This window comes from Giraffa tippelskirchi, chromosome 4 (assembly GCF_054371585.1).
Source record: "Giraffa tippelskirchi isolate mGirTip1 chromosome 4, T2T-mGirTip1v1.2.pri, whole genome shotgun sequence".
NCBI classification, from domain to species: domain Eukaryota; kingdom Metazoa; phylum Chordata; class Mammalia; order Artiodactyla; family Giraffidae; genus Giraffa; species Giraffa tippelskirchi.
The window spans coordinates 26101578-26123338 of NC_137278.1; the positions used below are offsets into that span (position 1 = coordinate 26101578).

The following is a 21761-nucleotide window of genomic DNA, read 5'->3' on the forward strand; positions in this document are numbered from 1 at the left end:
CCAAATTTTTAAGTTCACATTTTTTAAAATAAATTTATTTAATTTAGTTGGGTGCTTATTACTTTACAATATTGTAGTGGTTTTTGCCATACATTGACATGAATCAGCCATGGGTTTACATGTGTTCCCCATCCGGAACCCCCCTCCCACCTCCTACCCCAACACATCCCTCTGGGTCATCCCATTGCCCCAGCCCTGAGCATTTGTCTCATGCATCGAACCTGGAATGGTGTTCTGTTTCACATATGATAATATACATGTTTCAGTGCTATTCTCTCAGAACGTCCCACCCTCACCTTCTCCCTCAGAGTCCATAAGACTGTTCTATGCATCTGTGTCTCTTATTCTGTATCGCATATAGGGTTTTTGTTACCATCTTTCAAATTCCATATATATGCATTAGTATACTGTATTGGTGTTTTTCTTTCTGGCTTACTTCACTCTGTATTATGGGCTCCAGTTTCATCCATCTCAATAGAACCGATTCAAATGTATTTTTTTAATGGCTGAGTAATATTCCATTGTGTATATGTACCACAGCTTCCTTATCCATTCGTCTGCTGATGGACATCTAGGTTGCTTCCATGTCCTGGCTATTATAAACAGTGCTGCGATGAACATTGGGGTACACAGGTCTCTTTTAATTCTGGTTTCCTTGGTGTGTATGCCCAGCAGTGGGATTGCTGGGTCATATGGCAGTTCTATTCCCAGTTTTTTAAGGAATCTCCACACTGTTCTCCATAGTGGCTGTACTAGTTTGCATTCCCACCAACAGTGTAAGAGGGTTCCCTTTTCTCCACACCCTCTCCAGCATTTATTGATTGTAGACTTTTGGATGGCAGCCATTCTGAGTGGCGTGAAATGGTACCTCATTGTGGTTTTGATTTGCATTTATCTGATAATGAGTGATGTTGAGCATCTTTTCATGTGTTTGTTAGCCATCTGTATGTCTTCTTTGGAGAAATGTCTGTTTAGTTCTTTGGCCCACTTTTTGATTGGGTCATTTATTTTTCTGGAATTCAGCTGCAGGAGTTGCTTGTATATTTTTGAGATTAATTGTTTGTCTGTTGCTTCATTTGCTATTATTTTCTCCCATTCCGAGGGCTGTCTTTTCACCTTGCTTATAGTTTCCTTTGTTGTACAGAATCTTTTAAGTTTAATTAGGTCCCATTTGTTTATTTTTGCTTTTATTTCCAATATTCTGGGAGGTGGGTCATAGAGGATCCTGCTGTGGTTTATGTCGGAGAGTGTTTTGCCTATGTTTTCCTCTAGGAGTTTTATAGTTTCTGGTCTTACATTTAGATCTTTAATCCATTTTGAGTTTATTTTTGTGTATGGTGTTAGAAAGTGTTCTAGTTTCATTCTTTTACAAGTGGTTGACCAGTTTTCCCAGCACCACTTGTTAAAGAGATTGTCTTTTCTCCATTGCATACTCTTGCCTCCTTTGTCAAAGATAAGGTGTCCATAGGTGCGTGGATTTATCTCTGGGCTTTCTATTTTATTCCGTTGATCTATATTTCTGTCCTTGTGCCAGTACCGTACTGTCTTGATGACTGTGGCTTTGTAGTAGCGCCTGAAGTCAGGCAGGTTGATTCCTCCAGTTCCATTCTTCTTCCTCAAGATTGCTTTGGCTATTTGAGGTTTCTTATATTTCCATACAAATTGTGAAATGATTTGTTCTAGTTCTGTGACAAATACCGTTGGTAGCTTGATAGGGATTGCATTGAATCTATAGATTGCTTTGGGTAGTATACTCATTTTCACTATATTAATTCTTCCGATCCATGAACACGGTATACTTCTCCATCTATTTTTGTCCTCTGATTTCTTTCATCAGTGTTTAATAGTTTTCTATATATAAGTCTTTTGTTTCTTTATGTAGATATATTCCTAAGTATTTTATTCTTTTTGTTGCAATGATGAATGGTATTGTTTCCTTAATTTCTCTTTCTGTTTTCTCATTGTTAGTGTATAGGAATGCAAGGGATTTCTGTGTGTTAATTTTATATCCTGCAACTTTTCTATATTCATTGATTAGCTCTAGTAATTTTCTGGTAGAATCTTTAGGGTTTTCTATGTAGAGGATCATGTCATCTGCAAACAGTGAGAGTTTTACTTCTTCTTTTCCTATCTGTATTCCTTTTATTTCTTTTTCAGCTCTGATTGCTGTGGCCAAAACTCCCAAAACTATGTCGAATAGTAGTGGTGAAAGTGGGCACCCTTGCCTTGTTCCTGACTTTAGGGGAAATGCTTTCAGTTTTTCACCGAGGATAATGTTTGCTGTGGGTTTGTCATATATAGCTTTTATTATGTTGAGGTATGTTCCTTCTATTCCTGCTTTCTGGAGGGTTTTTATCATAAATTGCAAAGGAGTTTCACAGAATTTCTAAAGCGTTAAAAAATGTGTAAGTTCACATTTTTTAATGCCTTAGAAATTCTGTGAAACTCCTTTGCAACACTGTATTGTAATCATTTAACAGGGGGCGCAATAATAAAGAATCCACCTGCCAATGCAGAAGACATAGGTTCGACTCCTAGTCAGAAAGATCCCCTGGAGAAGGAAATGGCAATCCACTCCAGTATTCTTGCCTGGAGAATCCCATGGAAAGAAGAGCCTGGCGAGCTACAGTCCATGAGGTTGCAAAAGAGTCAGACATGACTTAGCAACTAAACAAAAAAATAAAATAATTTTTTTTTTAACTTGAGGCTATGGGGAAAACCATGAAAAACCTCAGTGAAGATTTAGGGACAATCTATGCCCAAGCTTTCAGATTTTTGTCATTAAGGCACAAACAAATGAAGAAAAATGAGAGTGACAGGCAAGGGGTCCCTTGACTGAAGGGCAGGCCAACAACTGGGTACCCTAGAGATGGCATTGCTGCCAGCCTGGGCACAGAAACATACATCTGACATTTGTGAGAGTCAGGAGTTGAAAATTGAGTATAAATCCTGATCTATATAAATCCCGAGATGGCAGAGGTAAATTCTACATATTCTATGTCTAATGTAATTTAAAAAGTAAGTTTTCTACACAAGAATAAGCACAGAGCTGTTTATAGCAGCTTTATTTGTGATTGCCTAAACTTGGAAGAAACCAAGATGTCCTTTGGTAAGTGAATGGATAAATAAACTATGGCACATCAGACAATGGAATATTATTTAGCAGTAAAAAGAAATGAGCTGTTAAGTCATGAAAAGACATGGAGGAAACTTAAATGCATTTACTAAACGTAAAAAGCCAATATGAAAAGGCTATACACTGTCTTGTTCTAACTATAGGACATTCTGGAAAAGGCAAAAAACATGGATACAGAAAAGGATTGATAGTTGCTAGAGAAAAGAGGGGTGAGTATGTCGAGCACAGAGGACTATAGGACAGTGCAGCTACTCTGTGTGATACGATAAGAGTAGATGGCTGTCATAATACATTTGTCCAAATCTACATACAATGCCACAAGTGAACCCTGGGCTTCTCTGGTGGCTCAGTGGTAAAGAATCTGCCTGCCAATGCAAGAGACATAAGTTCAATCCCTGATCCAGGAAGATCTCATATGCTGCAGAGCAACTAAGCCCATAAACCACAATTACTGAGCCTGTGCTCTGAGTCTTCGAGCTGTAACTACCGAGCCCACGTGCTGCAACTACTGAAGCCTGCACACCCTAGCGCCCATGCTTCACAACAAGAGAAGCCCTCACTAAGAGAAGCCCAAGCACCACAATAAAAAGTAGCCCCTGCTCTCCACAATTAGAGAAAGCCCACACAGCAGTGAAGACCCAGAACAGCTATAAATAAACAAAATTATTTTAAGAAAAAGAGTGCACCCTAACATAAAACATAGACTTTGAGTGACAATGAGGTGTCAATGCAGGTTCATCAATTGTAATGAAAGCACCACCGTGGTGTGGGACACTGGTGATGGAGGAGGCTGTGCACGGGTGGAGTCAAGGTTATTTGGGAAATCTCTGTACCTCCTCCTCAATTTGTCTGTGATCTTATAACTTCCCTTGGAAAAAACAAAACCTATCTTTTTTAAAAAAACAAAAACACCTTGAAAATCTTTATTAATAATAGTAACAGCTACCACTGAGTGTTTAATCAGTACCAGACATTACTATAAGTCCTTTACATGTGTCCATTCCCTTAACCCTCAAAACAGCCCTATGAGATTGTCACTAGTATGATGTACACTTGACCGATAAAGGGGGGAGATGCAGAACAGCTCAGTGGCTGGCACAGAGTGGCAGGGCTGGAGTTTTCACAAGAAGGCGGTCAGGTTCCAGACTTCAGTTTCTTCCATTGTCTTCAAGGCTCTCTGCTTTAACCCTCACATCTGAGCAGCAGTTGTGAAATGAAAGGGAAGGAGGGAATCACTCAAAGCCTGGACTGGAAGAGTGTTTCCTGAGCAACAACAAGGACACCTCCCAGCTGTAGCTGCACTTTGACCTTTGCTGGGGCTCTGACCCCTTGCCCCATGTCTGCCCAGCCATGCCACGGTCACTACCAGTGCGCTGCTTGAGGGACTCCACACGGATGCCCGGGGAGCTCCTGGGACGTGTGTGTGGGTCCTCACCCCGGCAGAAGGATCTGATTGAAGCCGTGCCGTGCACCGGGAGCTCACAGGGATTTCACAGTCACCTCTTCCAACGTGGGCAAAGGGCAGCATTGTTTGTTTTCATGAGAACCGAGCTGGAGAAGCAGGAGGTGTTTCCAATGAAGGCCCACCTGTATCATGTTAAGGACACAGAGGAACCATGGCTTTGAACGTCAGCACTGACGACTGTCTTTCATTCAATAATGGAAAAGCAGCCTGTGAGTGTCTTATATAGGGTTCATAGCAGTTTGCGCATCACTGGCCCGCCCCCCTCAACACAGCAGACATACCTACCGTGCTGGCTCTGGGCTGACTTTACTGTGCCAGGGGTTCATCACTTTGGCACAGGGGGCTGCTCTGTTTTCAAAACCAAGAGCCCCATGACTGCTTCTCCCCGAGTGACCATGCACCCTGCAGCCCAGCTTGCTTCTCTGCAGAACACACCCAGGCTGGATGCCCTCTTCTGCCTGCCTGACACCACCCTCCCCCTGCCCCAGAGGGTTAACAGGAAGGAAGCCCTCATCCTGCCCTGCTTCCTCCCAGGACAGCCTCAAAAATGTGGAGGTGATATCTAAGGGCTTCCCTGAGGAACAGCTGTCCAGGGCCAGATGGAAGGAGCACAAGGGTCTAGATGCAGAAGCTCCTCTGTGTCCTACCCAGAACCTCCTCCCCTCCCTGCACCACGTGGTCCATGCATCTGCTCTCCTGAATCACATAGTAGGCTCCAAAGTCTTCCTAACAAAAGCAAGCAAATGAAACACATTTACATCACCTTAGGGTTGGGTCCTTTCCCAAGGACTTGATAACCCAGATGACACTTCAGTGATATGAACTGATGGCTTCAACCTCATGTCTTTCTCTCCTATAGGCATCTCTGGTATAAACAGACAACTGAGGCCAGCAAGGTTTAACCCAACCAAGGGCTTTGCTAATGGTGCTGTTTGGTGTCATGTCTGTCTGTCCCATCCAGTCCCCAGGAAGGCCAGCTCCCCTGAGATCACGGGCTGAGTCCTACAAGTTTAAAGGGCCCTGCACCATGATGGGGCTGTAAGAGCTGCCTCATTCTCTGGGTCACCTCTATGTAAGTTAGCAAGTCACAGTGGCTGGAACAAGTTTGAGTCCTCAGTCCTTACAGTGACAGCTTTGCTGTCTATTCTTGCCTGGAGAATCCCATGGACAGGGGAGTCTTGTGGCCTACTGTCCATGGGGTCACAAAGAGTCCGACACAACTAAAGCAACTTAGCACGCACTCACGCACGCAAAGTGGGATGCAGAACAAATTCTTCCAAAGACACAAGGAGTGTGGTGGTCTTCACAGTTGCTCTAGACACCCCTAGGCTCTCCTCTCACAGCACTAACTCTCTGAGGTCAGGTCTGTATCCAGTCTATGTTTGTATCTGCGATGACTAGCATAGGACCTGGCACAGCGTTACCAAAATGGAGAAAAAAGAAAAAAACAAAACAAAAAACAAGTGATTGTGGAAAAACAAGTGAAGAAATAAACCATATCATGGGCTTCATGTGTTTGGGGAGGCTAGCCTGGAAACTACTGTTAACCAGAAGCAGAAAGAAAGGAAGATTAAAAATGACACAAAAAAGTGAAAATATGTGTTTGTACATAAATACACAAGTATGCAGGAAAACAGGAAAGAAAACATACTAGGTTAGGGAGGTAGATTGGTGGGAGGCAAAGGGTGAGGGGAAGAGAGAAAAAAGAGCCAAAGATAAAAAAGAATTATAAGAAAAACTCTAGTATTTATAATAGAACCACATATATGTATCTAAGTAAAACTAGAAGAGGGGAATGATAATTCTCTGAAACAATTCAAATAAGAAATCAGGTTTAATCCAAGTGAGGAGATGAGCTGAATGCTCTCAAACACACAGGCAAAGAAATGAGACCTGAGGCCAGGACGCCCAAGGGCACCTTCATGGCAACATCCAGGCCTGGGGGCTCCCTACACGAGCCGGGGCTCCCAGACTGTAGGTTCTCCAGGCTACAGGCTTCCCACCAGCATGTCCAACTCGAGCCGAGGACGGGTCCAAATAAAATGGTTCACACAGCTATGCCTGCATCATGTGAGCTGAACTAATATCAACAATTACATCAGGAAAAATGTGTTTACCTTGGTTTCCCGCCACAGAAAATGGGTCCAAAATGATGTTGAACATACGCCTTTCATTCCTGCTTGTCTCAGAAGGACAAATAATTTAACAGGTGGAACTCAGAATTCCACGGTTCTTTTTTTTTTCTTCCTTTTTAAAATTTTACTGTGGAGTATTAAACATTCCACTTTTGGTCAACATATTCTGGAACCCTTCTCGGCAGACCTCAGCAAGCTCTATTTATTTTGCAAAAGCCCTCCTAATGCTCACGCGAGCAGCGAGTTGGAAAGGCCTGGCGAGTCCAATCAGACTCTGCTCTCGCCTGTTATCAGTACAATATGTTGCTTCAACTGAGAGACCAAATTCTCTGACTAACTCCTCCAAGAATTGATCCAGACAGCGCAAAGAGAGGAAATCCATTTGACTTTAACAAGGCAATTGGTCCAGACTTCATACAATATCGTTTCAGTCTAGAATTTTCAACATCACTGCCAAAAACATCAAACAGAAACACTACAGGACTTTCTCTCCGTTTTCACTCTCCAAAGAACAGCCATCTTGTTCCAGCCCTGGGCAGCAAAAAAGAACTTACAGGGAGATTGTCACATGGAGCATTTAACCTTTTCTCTCGGCCCCATTTCTAAGCTTCATAACGATTATTTATTAAAAGTTACTGACCTTTCTTTTAGATACAACATATGTTTTATTTTATTGAAAATTTATAAACTTTTTATTTTGTTTTGGGGTATAGCCAATTAACAATGTTATCATAGTTTCAGATTCAGCCATATATACACATGTATCCATTCTCCCCCAAACTCCCCTCCCTTGGAGGCTGCCACATTACATTGAGCAGAGTTCCCTGTGTCCTTGTTGTTTATCCATGTTTTGTTTTTTTTTTAAATCTTTAATTGGAGGATAATTGCTTTACAATACTGTGTTGTTTTCTACCATACAGCAACACGAATCAGTCATAGGTGTACATATGACCTCCCTCCCACCTCCTACCCTATCTCACCCCTCTAGGTTGTCACAGAGCATCTGATTTAAGCTCCCTGCATCATACAGCAAATTTCCACTGACCATCTATCTAATTTTACGTATGGTAATGTATATGTTTCAATACTACTCTCTCAATTTGTCCCACTCTCTCCATCCTCCCCATCCCGGGTCCACAAGTCTGTTCTCTATGTCTGTGTCTCCACTGCTGCCCTGCAAATGGGTTCATCAGTACCAACTTGAAATTAAGGACAATCAGAAGTTTCCCCACATATCAAATGATCCACCTTGGAAAGTCTCTCCAACCATACTCATCAGGTTATGACATCACCTTTTCCTTGTTACTTCTCTACCCTATTGGGCTTCCCTGATAGCTCAGTTGGTAAAGAATCTGCCTGCAATGCAGGAGACCCCGGTTCAATTCCTGGGTCAGGAAGATCCGCTGGAGAAGGGATAGGCTACCCACTCCAGTATTCCTGGGCTTCCCTTGTGGCTCAGCTGTAAAGAATCCACCTGTAATGCAGGAGACCTGGGTTCAATCCCTGGGTTGGGAAGATCCCCTGGAGAAGGGAAAGGCTACCCACTCCAGTATTCTGGCCTGGAGAATTCTTGGGGATGACTGAGGGACTTTCACTTTCACTTTCACTTTATCTACCCTAGGTCTTCTAGTAGATTGCCAGGGAAATGTAATGCATATTCTAGATATTGATTGAAAAGGATCTCAATGACGTATGTGAATTAGAGTGCATTAGTACGGATAATTCTAACTACTACTATGAACAAGCCCCCAAACATACAATGTGTCAAATACAATAAATAAACACCTTGCTCATAGAAAGTCCAAAACAGGTGGTACCTATTGTTGGCAGACCTACCACATGAGATTCTGGAACCCACAGTCTTTCTGTCATACACTCAACTCTGGGCTAGGACCATGTGTTCAGAACAGCAGACAGGGAATTAAGACTATGGAAAATAGTCTTAAGAGCTAAATTCCCTTCTTAAAATGACACAGAATGACACAGGTGATTCCTACTCACAATACACTAATAATCCAACTGCAAAGAAAGCGATCAGAATATTGTCTCGCTGTGTCTTCAGAACAGGAAACATTTCTAATAAAAAACTAGATAGCCAACTGGAACAATTCATACTGTAATATTCATATTTTATTATATTGCATTTTTCTTATACATATATTGTATTATAATTACCATGTAATTTGGGAATTATATTTTGGCTCAGAGTGTGTGTGTGTGTGTGTGTCTCATTTAACTAGACTATGATAACCTAGCCGAACTCAACACCTGATTCTTGACACAATTAATATTCATGGAATCCTAAAATGGCTCCTTACTGTTAAATTGACTCAGAAATACTTAAGATGATCCAAATGCTATGATGGAGAATTTGACTAAGTAAGAATTTGGGGAGCAATACAAAACTTTGCCAAGCACTCTGCCTTTATTGCAGACGCCAACCAGATAGGATGCTCATAAGCCTTAGACGCTTTGCCTGGACAGGTACAATGCCTACTGCATTCTAGCTTGTTACAGGTCACAAAACATATCAATACTTCTCCTTTGGTCTTCCTAAAACCTCTGTATAATAATGATAACAGGGATTACTGTCTTTTTTTTTTCACTCTCAAGGTAGAAACTGAAAGCTAAGTGACCTAAAGGTAAGTAAGGTGGGACTTGGGCTTTCCAGGTAGCACTAGTGGTAAGGAACCCACCTGCCAATGCAGGAGACATATGGGGCAAGGGTTCTATCCCCGGGTCAGGAAGATCCCCTGGAGGAGGGCATGGCAACCAACTCCAATATTCTTGCCTTGAGAATCCCATGGACAGAGGAGCCTGGCGAGTTACAGTCTATAGTGTAGCAAAGAGTTGGACATGACTGAAGTGACTTAGCATGCATGCAAGGTGGAACTTAAACCTCAAAATGTAAAGGCCAACCTCCCACCATATCAGCACCCATTAGCTTCCTAAAAAGGCTATGACACCAGTCATTTCCACTATTATATTTGGCTTCTTCTTTCTACACTGATCACTTTCATTAAGTCATTCCTAGTGGTTTCATTTAATGAAAGAAAAATCTACCACACATTGTTCCTTGAGCATGATGAACTCTTAACCTTCTCCAAAAAACCTCATAAACCCTATGACTTTGTCACTCAAAGTATGGTGTGTAGACCAGCAGTATTGGAAGCCCCTGGGGTTTGTTCAGTTTAGTTCCATTGCTCAGTCATGTCCAACTCTTTGCAACCCCATGGACAGCAGCACGCCAGGCTTTCCTGTCCATCACCAACTCCCAGAGATTGCTCAAACTCATGTCCATTGAGCTCGTCATACCATCCAACCATCTCATCCTTGGTCATCCCCTTCTCTTCCTGCCTTCAATCTTTCCTAGCATCAGGGTCTTTTCCAATGAGTCAGTTCTTCACATCAGATGGCCAAAGTATCAGAGTTTCAGCTTCAGCATCAGTCCTTCCAATGAATATTTGCAATGAATAAGGTTTGTTAGGAATGCACATTCTCAGGCTGATTCACTGACTATCTGAATCAGAGTCTCTGTCTAAGTAAGACCTCCAAGTGATGCTTCAGCACACCAAACTTTGAGCAACCTTGCTCTAGGATAACCTTTAACATATTAACTTGAGTACTGAGTAGGGGAAAAAAGACCTAATATCAAAAGAGTTCCTATAAATCAATACAAAAAAGCAAAACAGGTAGCAAAAACAAAATATAAGAATAGCGAATTCACAGATGATACGCAAATGGACAGCAAACATAAAATGCTCACCTTCTCCAGCAATTTGGGAAATGCAAATTAAAACAGCATGTTACTATTTTTTCATCTATCAGATTGGTGAAATTCGTAATGTCTGATAATCTTCAAATTGAAAACACTTTGGAAAAGGAGCATTTTCTTATACTATGGGAGCCTAAGATGTTATACAGGCACACCTCATCTTACTGCAGTTCACTTTATTACACTATGCAAATACTGTGTTTTTGACAAATTGAAGGTTTGTGGCAACCCTTTGTCAAGAAAGTCTATAAGAGCCATTTTTCCAGCAGCATTTGTTCACTTCACATCTCTATGTCACATTTTGGTAATTCTCACAATGTTTCATACATTTTTCATTATATTTGCTATGTGATCTCTGTGATCAGTGATCTTTGATGTTATTACTGCAAAAACATTACAATTCACTGAAGGCTCAGATGATTTTTAGCATTTTTTAGCAATAAAGTACTTTTAATTAAGAAATGCACCATTTTTAGTTATAATGATATAGCCCACATCATAGACTACAGTGTAAACATAACTTTTATATGCATTAGGAAAAGAAAAATTTTGTGTGACTCACATTATTGCAATATTTGCTTTAGTGCAGTGGTCTAGAAACAAACCCACAATAACTCCAAGGATGACTGTGATCATTTTTTAGTTTCAAAGATTTTGACCAAAAGATTTCACTTTTAGTAATCCAGTCTATAGAAATGCCTGTTACTCTATCGAAGACAAGTGGAAAAGCATCTCATTACTCCATTAGAATTGTGATATATGAAGGGAATACAAATATCCATCTACAAGGAAACAGTCCAATAAATTAAAGGTATTCATACCAGGGGATTCTGCAGTAATTTAAAAAGAGGTCAGTGTGGTGAAAGAAAAATGTTCATGACATAGTCGAATGCCTAAACAAGTTGCCGGATAGTAGGTACAGTATGATTTCATTCGTATATTTTAAAACTATACCAAACAGAGGTATATATATTTGTCAAAACTCATGAAACACTAAACTTAAAATTGATACAGTTTATTTTATGAAAATTATACTGTAATAAAAATTGTTAAAAAGACTATATGTGTGTATCATAATAGATGTTATGTATATATTTTCAAGCCAACAAAGTGGTCCATAAGGAACACAAGAAGTCTTTGAAAAGGGCAGAAGCCTAGGAGAGGAAAGAATAAGTGGAACTCTTAGTGTAGTGCCAGCATTTTTTCAACCAGTGTTTACACTTCTTGTATTCTAGAAAGCACAAGTTAAAAACCTAAATGAAATCAATGGAGTCACTTGCAATGAACCTGAACCAAGGTGGAAATGCAAATCCAGCCTGGCCTCTTTGGTTCCTCCCATTGGCTGAGTTTAGTCATTTGGTTTCAGGTGGGAGGGTCTACATTTGAACACACCATTGTCAGACTGATTTTCTATAATCACTTGTATAATATTTTGTAGATAACTACCAAGCATCCTTAAACATCAAGCCCTATGCTAAAAATTTTATGGAATTTTGATACAAAAAAGGAAGACATAGTTCAAACTCCCAGTCCTATCACTCTTCTATTGAAAAAGCTTACAGCATTCTGTACCAGTCTCGTGTAATATGTCTAAACTGGTCAACTCCATTTGCTGCCTCACCCACTGAGCACTATTCATCATTATTTTCCTTATTTCCTGTCTACTCTGGTCAGAGTAGCCTTCATGCTCCTGCAAATATCCCAGTCTTTGCTTCTGCAGCCCTTCTCACCTGGAATCCCCGTCTCGCACATTGCATGCTCTCCTCCATCCAACAAGATCCATCTCTGTCTCATCCATAAAGTTCTTGCTAAGCCCAGAAACCCTCAATCGCCTCGCCTCTCCTTTCCTGCTTTATCTGTTGGACAGTCTTGTCTCTGTAAGGAAAAAGGAGACCATGTCGCCCTCTTTTGCCTTGTACAATGTCAAGTACACAGGAATAATTAATTGGCAACTAGCAATGAATTGTCACTTTGTATTTTTAAATGTTGGACAAACAAGAGGGAATTAATAGTAAACAAGTGCTTTTTCAAAAGTCTGATGAGGTAGGTATTTCCTCCATTTTATAGATGGATAAACTGAGACAATGAGGTCAGGTGATTCGGTGATTTTACAAGCTTATACATACAGCTCATAAAATATGGGGCCAGTCTTCAGACCTACTTCTGAAAGCTTCTCAAGCCCATGTCTTTGCTCAGCACCATGCCACCCTCCTAACTTGTGACTTAGGTGACCTCACTGAATTCTCACATTGCTGTCTCAAGAAATACTTGTTGATTGATTGATGACATGTTCAGTAGCCGTGTGGCCCAGTTCAAGGGTTTCCTGCAGCTGAATTTGATGAAAAGCCCCGCTGTGCTCAGAGAGATTTAACCTGCTTCAAACTCGGGCTTTCCCACAATATCATCAGTCTCAGTCCCAAGACTTGTGCAACATATAGCATGACGTTTTATGTACTTACATAGCATAAAAGTAACACCTGAGATAACAGAGTTCAAACTCAAACCCTTGCATCTGGGGCCAGGGTTCAATTCTGAGGACCCCCACCCCTCTGCTTTCCAGTTCTCCCTGATGGTTGCTCTGCTGTGTGTGGGTCGTGATGCCTTGGATAAGCTGTCTTGACTTTACTTCCTGAGACATGTACTATCGGCACATCAATAGAACACCTGGAGTCCTCAGAAGTCCAGACAGACTGATAGTACAAAGCCCAAAATAGACACCCTTAAGAGTCAACACCCTGGGCACAATTCTCCATTAACTCGGGAAAAATACTCGACATCTCTGAGCCCATTGACTCAGATATACTATGGGAATTATACTACCTTTCCTGCCTACCCTTCAGAAGATTAAGAGAATCAGAGAGACACTGTTTATGAAAACAAAACTATATGTATGACAAATTCCAGCCTGTACTCTATGGTGAAGAGTCCATGGCACTAGAGAAGGCGGTAGCTGCCATGGACAAAGCAGTGAAAGAAAGTCAGGAGACCTGGATTCCATTCCTGGCTGAGCTACCAAATGTAATAACCAAGAGGCTCTGTGGGTTAGAAAGCTAGATTTCCAAGTCTGCTTCATTTGAAAATAACATACACTTGCTAGCAGAAAGCTCTGAACAAGAGATCTAAGAAGCTGGGATTGTGGATAAGCCACGGTCTCTTGGGTTAATTTCAGCAGCAACATCCTGGGATTATGGAACTCCAGACATGATATTGACCCTCAGTGACTCACTCAGTCTTGGTGCCTGAAGCATCTCTTTTGCATTGCTTTTCATTATTTTCAATTCTCTTGTTATTTTTAACCATCCTGGTTTAAGTGCATTTTAATCCTATAAGCCACCTCAAATCCTTTTTTAACCATGTCATCTATAAAACACGTCCATTAACAAGCAACTTGCTTTGATCTTAGTTAAGTCATAGAATTTCAGAGCTGGAAAAGAACTCAGAAATTGGAGTTAGCCTCATATATAGTACATGGTAAGAGAGAGACCCAGAGAGAGAAAAGAACATGCCCAAAGTCACACATGCAGTTGGAGGTAGAGAAAGGAATGGACCTGGGTGCTCATGTGTGTTGCTGTCCATATCATTGTAGAACATGAGCCTGGGTCTATGTTGCTCTCCCTATAATATGCAACTAATAATACAGTGGTCTTGCACCATTGTACATTAATGCTACATAAGAAAAATGTTGCTATAATTATTATCTGTGGCTTTTCAAAATTTTAATAATAACAAAACAATGTTCTTCCTAAAACTCATGGAAAGATTCTTGGAAACCTAAGAACACTGAGTAACCTTTAGCTGTGCCACTGAACCAGGATACTTTGAACTGGGCTGTTCAGACACGCAGTTTGTTCACTGCACGAGGCTGTCCAGCTCAGGGCCAGAGAAAGCCTATATAGACTCACCGTAAACTGACTTGAAAGTCTTTTAGGTGGAGACTGCTGTAGCACTGTGATACTCAGTCACAAACAAAGCAAAAACTTACTCCTGATGTTTTTTGAAGCAGACAGAAAGAATGGGGTGCCCAAAAAGTTCATTCAGGGTTTTCCAAATGCCATTACAGAAAAACCCAAATTAACTTTTTTGCCAACCCAATACTTGCAGCTCTGTGTTGAAAGGGCCTGAGAAAACAAACCACATCTCACAGATATAGCAGGGGTGATGCTGAAAAGAGAGGTTCTGTAGCTCCCTGGTCAAGAACATGAGCTGAGTTGTCAAAACACTGAGACAGAAATTCTATTGTGGACACTGACTGACTCCAGCCATAAGTGAGTCATGTGACCTCTCAGCTTAGGCTCTGCATATAAAAACAGAAATAAAAGGAGCATATACCTCAATGGGTGTCCATAAAAACTAAATTAGTTAATAATGTAAATGGCTTAAAAACAATGACTCGTGCATGATAAGTACCCACTAAATGTTAGCTCTTATTTCAGCGTTGCAAGAAAAGAATGCTAGTTTGGAGGCAGAGCTTATAAATCTCCCAGCAACATGACTAACTAGGCACAAATCTCAGGCCCTCATGTCCCAAGCTCTTCACATTCAAAAAACTGTTCCATTTTCCAACACTCATTTCTAAACTACATGAGAGAGAAATTTTCTGTTCTTTCAGAGTATTCACAGAGAAGGATACAGGCCAAGGAGAGCCTTGAGAACCTATGAGACCAGCACAGTCAACTGCCTTGGCTGTTCACCTTAGGAAAGCTTCCCAGGAAGAATAGCAGGAACACCAAGAGGAGGCTGGGAGCCTCTGGCCATGGCCAGCCTGCTTCTCAGCCATGCCTGACCTGCCCCTTTGTCTCCCTGGCTCCGCCTCCATCATCTTGGTATGACCCTGAGTATTTCCCAACCCTCTGGGCTCCCTGGTTTCTCCATCCATATAAAGAGAGGGTGGGGCAAATATAGAGAGCAGCATTGACATATAACAACATATACACTACCATGTATAAAGTAGATAGCTAGCTGAAAGCTGCTGTATAGCACAGGGAGCTCAGCTTGGTGCTCTGTGATGACCTAGAAGGGTGGGAAGCAGGTAGGGAGTGGGAGGGAGGTTCAAGAAGGAGGGAATATATGTATACTTATGGCTAATTCACTTAGTTGTACAGAAGAAACTAACACAACATTGTAAAGCAATTATATTTCATTTAAAAAATAAATTTTAAAGATCTTTTAAAAATGAGAGAGTGGATTAAATTCTCCCTTCAGCTTTTCCAGTTTACCTTTTGTTTTTCAATCATCCTACTTGCTAATCTCTCTTCAATGTGAAGAAATCTTCACCAATTACTAAAGAAACGTATGCACAGCAACAGATAAATGTTAAGAAGTTTGTGCAAAATACCCAGTAGTCACATCCAAATTATTTAACTTAAAATGACAGGTGCTAACTCAATGCAGACTCACAATATGGGGTGTGGGCTTTTCAAACTTCTGTCGGTTCATTGGAGCTAGTCAAGCAGGTCCGCTCAGGCCACGGGTGGGCTTGGAAATATTTCAGTCAGACGTCTCCCCAGCTCTTCACTCACCCAATATTGTGTCCTAGGAATTACTCATGGTCCCCAGTTAGAGAATTTTCGAGGTCTCTATACATAACCAGACTGGCCCAACTGAGTGCAAATACAACCAGGACTCAAGACCCAACTGGATATACCAAGGCTTCAGTCACTCTCCAAAGCAACACTGAGATCTGGCCAGAGTTGAGGTGTACAAGGGAGAAAGCAATGGCACCCCACTCCAGTGCTCTTGCCTGGAGAATCCCATGGACGGAGGAGCCTGGTAGGCTGCAGTCCGTGGGGTCGCTAGGAGTCGGACACGACTGAGAGACTTCTCTTTCACTTTTCACTTTCATGCATTGGAGAAGGAAATGGCAACCCACTCCAGTGTTCTTGCCTGGAGAATTCCAGGGATGGTGGAGCCTGGTGGGCTGCCGTCTATGGGGTCGCACAGAGTCAGACACGACTGAAGCGACTTAGCAGTAGCAGCAGAGGTGTACAAAGATGTTTCAAAGTCCTCAAAACAAGGGTTAGACTTTTTAAAAAGAAATCCCAGAAGACTCACAGACTATTATTTTTGTCTATTATCCAGGATGGCTCTGTAGGCAAGTGCCTCCCTTAAGAAAACCCGAAGTAAAATGCACCAGCACCAAATATAGAGCTCAACCCCAGGAGGCACTTGATGCGTGTTTCTTGAATGAAGACATTTATTTATTGAGATATTTGGGATTGTTCATTTTACAAAGGAACTCACTGCCAGATTCTGTTGAAGAAACTTCTGGCTACATTCATGTTTATGTTCTAGGCTGATGAGCCTGCTTGCCACAATCTTTCAATAGCCTTCTGCCCTCCCTTCTGCTCTCTGCCCAGGAGGTTCCATTTTATCTTGGCCAATGAGAAGCACCAGCAGGAAAGCAAAGGGCAGGAAGAGAGGAAGGTTGGGGTGTGCACTTACTCCCCATCAGAAACCTGGCTGCACCCCACCTTAGTTCTGGTTTTAACTGCTTTCTAGTTTAGCAGCTGCTGAGCCACAGCCTGACTCTAGAGCTCTGGGTCTCATCAGGGTCCAGTAACACTCCTGGCCCCTAGCCCTGCCCTGCCCTGCCCTGCCCCTCAGGCCTAATGGCTTCCCATGGTTACTAGTCCCTGGGTGCACAGTCCCTGTTGGTCTTTTCTCCCTGATCCTGCTCTGAATGTCATCTTCCCACTAAACTCTTCTGCTTGGACTGATGCACTAGCCATCAGCTATTTGGCCAGACTGGAGTGAAGTTAATATGGGGCTCTACAAACTGATTTTGAGTCTTCAGAGCCAGAGAAAAATGCATCTCTGGAATTGTTGAGTAAGTCAGTGGATAAGAAAAGATTCATCTAACAGGTATTTCGGGGATATGGTTATTTATAAAGCATGTATTAGGAACTTCCCTGGTAGTCCAGTGGTTAAGACTTCGCCTGCCAATGTAGGGTGTGCAGATTCTATCCTTGGTCAGGAAGCTAAGATCCCACATGCCTTGAGGCCAGAAAATCAAAAGCATAAAATAGAAGCAATATTGTAACAAGTTTAATACATTTTTTTAACTTAAAAAAATTTAAAGAGGCATGTATTGTCTAAATCTGGTGCTCTCAACAAGAGTATGTGCAACCAACTTTCTCAGAGCAGTAAAGATGTCAAACACTTCCTCTTCTTATCTCATCACTACTTGGCAACTTAGGAGGAGTCAGAGATCATAAATGGCCTCATGAGTTCTTCCGAAAATCTTTTCTCCAGGGAAACATAAAAGTGACAGTAGCAGCTACTGTGAATGATTGTGGAAATAAGCTTAATTGAGATGCACTTCATGAAGCCACATTAACCCAAAGTGAAGTGAAAGTTGCTCAGTCATGTCCGACTGTTTGCGACCCCACAGCCTACACAGTCTGTGGAATTTGCCAGGCCAGAATACCAGAGTGGGTAGACTTTCCCTTCTCCAGGGCATCTTCCCAATCCAGGGATTGAACCCAGGTCTCCCGCATTGCAGGCGGATTCTTTACCAGCTGAGCCACAAGGGAAGCCCACATTAATCCAACACAGCACGTATTTTCCAGTGTGGCAGAGTGTCCAAGGGGGCCTCAAACCTCAGAACACACCAGGGGCCCAAAGCAGACATCCATCCTACCACCAAGATCACAAAGACTTCTGGGGCCAGGGCAGAAATGTGGAGGTGACATATCCCTTCTTGCTATTCTTGAGCTTCTCCAACTCAGCCACTGCCTCTTTCTGCTTCTCTTCTCTGCAGAAACCAGAAGAGGCACAGACACTCATTCCTAAATACGTGGGAACCATGTTCAGTTTCCCAGCCTCAGAGTGTTTTGCAGCAAAGAAGGTGACCTCCTACTTCCTCATCCACAAAATTGACTAAGTCTCTTAGGACATCTCTTGCACACCAGTGCTAATTCTGTCTTTATATGTGTAAATTCATTTGCTGCTTCCTCATCCTTTGAAAAAAATATTTATTGTCTATTGTATGCCAACTACATGCATCAACGCTGAGGATAGAGTAGTTAAGAATTTAATTTAAATTAAAAGTTAAGGGGGCTTCCCTGGTGGTCCACTGGTTAAGAGTTCACCTTGCAATGCAGGGGCCACCACTTCAATCCCTGGGATCAAAGATTCCACGTGCCGCAGGGCAACTAAGCCCAAGCACCACAACTTATGAGGCTGTACTTTGGAGACCAAGAGCTACAACTACTGAAGCCCATTGTGCCCTAGAGCCTGTGCTCTGCAACACAAGAAGCGACCACAATGAGAAGCCTGGGCACCACATCTAGAGAGCAGTCCCTACTCGCCACAATTAGAGAAAGGCTATGCTCAGCATTGAAGACCCGTGCTAAGTCGCTTCAGTCATGTCCCACTCTTTGCGACCCTATGGATTAGCTCCTGGGTCCGTGGGATTTTTCAGACAAGAATACTGGAGTGGGTTGCCATTTCCTTCTCCAAGTGATCTTCCTGACCCAGGGATCGAACCCATATCTCTTACATCTCCTGCGTTGTCAGGCAAGTTCTTTACTACTAGCGCCACCTGGGAAGCCAATGAAGACCCAGCACAGCCAAAAATGAATAAATAAGTAAATATTGAGGGAAAAATTAATTTTAAAGGGACAAGTAGTTTCAGACAGTGAGAACTGCTTTGAAGCAAAGAAAGCAGAGGAGTGGGCTAGAGATGGGTGGAGGGCAGAACCAGAGGGCTATTTCAGAAAAGCCAGTCATGAGAGATGCCACCGAAAGCAAACTCATCTCATCCAAAGAGCCAGACTGGACTCCACAGGGTAGATCTCGTCAGCAGGTTCAGTCTGTTCAGCCAGCCCACCTCACACAAGCACCACATGCGTCCGTCCCACCCAGTCATGAACTCCACAAGCCCGAGGGCTGCACCCATGCCCAGACCGAATCCTCTCTCTAGACCACCCTCCCCACATCCACGCTTGCTTGCCCTGGCTCCTCACCCTCCAGTCTCAGGTCAAACGTCTCTTCACATAAGCTCTTCCTGACCTATTACCTGCACCTCCACTGCCCTGTTCCCTCAGCCATCACTGAACTCTGCACACACATACACCTATTACAACACTTTCAACACGTTATCGTGTTTTCCCATCAGATTCGAATTTTGACTTTAATCATGTCTTCTGACTAAGTTGCAAGCCCCACATCACACACCCAGCATCTCTCACGGCCTTTGGCCTGTAATACCTGACCACAAAGCATATAAGTTTCCCCAGAACCTACGGGAGGTTAGAATGGAGTTTTTCTGATTTTACAAATAAGGAAACAGAGGCCCAGAGAGGTGAAGTCATTTACCTTAGGTCACACAGCCAGCAAACTGCTGAAGCTGGAATTTAAAACTAGGTGTTCTGAAGCCAAGTCCTATATGTGGAGGGTTAGCATCCAGCCAATTAGGGGGAAAGAAGGAACTCTGGGACTGAAATAGCAGAGTCACTGGCAGCCCCAACACAGGTGTCATTTTGAGCCTCCACAGAACTCCGCGTGAGCCCTTTCCCCCTGGCCAGAAACTGAAGCTTATCTGTGGTATTTAAAGGTCCAAGAAATTGGGCAAATTTTCATGATGGGGATGGAAAATGTTGTGCGCGACTGTCAAATTTCAAAATCTTGCAGTAGTTGTCATTTTTTTAAATATCCTTCCTCCTAAAAATATTCTCCCTACTCCCCCTCCAAGAAATTTCCTGTTGTCATATAAATGCTCAAAGAAAACTCTAAAGAGATCAAAAAGTGGCTGTTCAGGGCTAGTCGCCCGGTGTGGCCCCTGGGTCTTGGATCTTCGAGAATCCTCTAGGCCCACAGGCAGAGCACCACCTGAGGCAGCAGACATTTATTTTAAATTCTATCCTATATTTTAAACTCTATCCATGAGGAATTTCCCTCATGGTGCGGTGGTTAAGAATACACCTGCCGATGCAGGGAACACAGGTTCAATCCCTGGTCTGGGAAGATCTAACATGCCCCTGGGCAACTAAGCTGGTGCACTGCAACTGCCGAGGCCCACACGCCCTAGAGCTCGTATTCCACAAACAAGAGAAGCTACCACAATGAGAAGCTCCCAGGTCGCAACTAGAGAGTAGTCCCTGCTCGGTGCAACTGGAGAAAGCCCACACACAGCAATGAAGACCCAGAGCAGCCAAAAATAAAATAAATAAATAACTTCTAAAAATAAAAACTAAAATCTATCCTTTGGCCATTGCAGGCAGGTAACCTTGAGGTGAACACTCTCCCTGGAAAACCTGGGTGCCTCTAGGGGTCTCAAGAGAGAACCCCAGCCCGCCCCCCACATCCCCTCATCCGCTGTCCACACTGGAAAGCAGGAACCACGGCTCTTGTTTCATATCTTGATCACTCTCAGACCCAGTTTCTGCCCGAAAACTTCCCTGACAACTGGCATCTCCTCTGGTCCGCCCGTCATTCACTACATGCTCTGCTTCACTTGCGTCTTCTCCAGATTGACCCACTGGAGGGCAGGCCCGGGCCTTGAACTCATGCATTCCCTACACACTGCTCTGTGCAGAGCAGGGGATTAACAAGTGAGGCCAATGCGGTTATCCTCCACGCCTGCACATTCAGAGCTAAGAATGCTTCCCACGCCACACACGCAGCTCCAACCCCAAGATCAACTGAGTCGATGCACGGCTTTCTGCTTCCCAATGTCAGAGTCCAAGCGAAGAGAAGACACACTTTCCCACAGTGCCTGGGTCAGGAGTGAGGAGGGGCCCAGTTATCTGGGATACAAACCCCCAAAGCATCCCCTGCACGTGTGTGTGTGTGTGTGTGTGTGTGTGTGTGTAATAACACTGACACAAGTCACAGCCCTCACTCCTAGACTGAGCCCTACAGTGTGGAATGGGTAGGGCAGGGCTTGCCCCATGAGAACACGGCCCCCATTTCTCCCCCGCAGGTACCTGGATAGTAGATGAGGAAGGACACTGCTTTACTTAAGCATGAGTTTGTTCAAATAAGAAATTACCCTATAATTTGGAAGTCGATTTCCTATATTGCAGGCAGTGTCTGTTCAAAAGGAAAAAACAATTGAACAGTGAATGAGGCAATCACACTAGTAGAGCTTGCCAGTGGCTAAAAGAGTCTTCCAAGAAAACAAGCTATAGACTACATACTGGGCCTCTGGCAGTCTCTAGTGGGTCTTAATCATGCCAACAGTGATAGCAAAGGTAGAATGAAAAGGTTTTCTTGTTGTTTAGTTGCTAAGTCATGTCGATTCTTTTG

At 42.9% G+C, this 21761-nt stretch overlaps 1 long non-coding RNA gene across 3 annotated transcripts in view; it reads right to left on the minus strand.

The window, feature by feature from the left end:
• The window catches only part of LOC145503708 (uncharacterized), a 211241-nt gene that overhangs the window by 116802 nt on the left and 72678 nt on the right, over positions 1-21761 (minus strand). Inside the window, exon 5 of one of the 3 annotated variants that reach the window (XR_014051675.1) lies at positions 12242-12386. The exons of the other annotated variants lie outside the window; for them this stretch is intronic. This is a non-coding gene — a long non-coding RNA (uncharacterized LOC145503708). The remainder of the gene's footprint in view (positions 1-12241; positions 12387-21761) is intronic. 3 annotated transcript variants of the gene reach the window in all.